Raw genomic sequence first — 1,072 nt, 5'->3', positions numbered from 1 at the left:
TCTTGGAGTTGAACTCCAAGTTATAACGTATTTTGGGCGTTCAACTCCGGATCATGACGTTTTTCTGGCGTTTAACTCCAGACAACAGCATGTACTCGGCGTTCAACGCCAAGTTACGTCGTCAATTTCCGAATAAAGTATGGACTATTATATATTGCTGGAAAGCTCTGGATGTCTACTTTCCAACACCGTTGAGAGAGCGCCAATTGGAGTTCTGTAGCTCTAGAAAATTCATTTTGAGTACAGGGAGGTCAGATTCCAATAGCATCAGCAGTCCTTTTGTCAGCCTTTTTCAGAGTTTTGCTCAAATCCCTCAATTTCAGCCAGAAATTACCTGAAATCACAGAAAAACACACAAACTCATAGTAAAGTTCAGAAATGTGAATTTAACATAAAAACTAATGAAAACATCCCTAAAAGTAGCTCAAACTTACTAAAAACTACCTAAAAACAATGCCAAAAAGCGTATAAATTATCCGCTCATCACAACACCAAACTTAAATTGTTGCTTGTCCCCAATCAACTGAAAATCAATTAGGATAAAAAGAAGAGAATATACTATAAATTTCAGAATATCAATGAATATTAATTATAATTAGATGAGCGGGACTTGTAGCTTTTTGCTTCTGACAAGTTTTGGCATCTCACTTTTTCATTTGAAGTTTAGAATGATTGGCTTCTCTAAGAACTTAGAATTTCAGATAGTGTTATTGACTTTCCTAGTTAAGCATGTTGATTCTTGAACACAACTACTTATGAGTCTTGGCCGTGGCCGTAAGCATTTTGTTTTCCAGTATTACCACCGGATACATAAATGCCACAGACACATGACTGGGTGAACCTTTTCAGATTGTGACTCAGATTTGCTAGAGTCCCCAGTTAGAGGTGTCCAGAGCTCTTAAGCACACTCTTTTTGCTTTGGATCATGACTTTAACCAATCAGTCTCAAGCTTTTTACTTGGACCTGCATGCCATAAGCACATTGTTAGAGATAGCTTGATTTAGCCGCTTAGGCCTGTATTTTATTTCCTTGGGCCCCCCTATCCATTGATGCTCAAAGCCTTGGATCCTT

This window comes from Arachis duranensis, chromosome 1, assembly GCF_000817695.3.
Source record: "Arachis duranensis cultivar V14167 chromosome 1, aradu.V14167.gnm2.J7QH, whole genome shotgun sequence".
Classification (NCBI taxonomy): Eukaryota; Viridiplantae; Streptophyta; class Magnoliopsida; order Fabales; family Fabaceae; genus Arachis; species Arachis duranensis.
Note: the sequence above shows the minus strand (reverse complement) of the source record.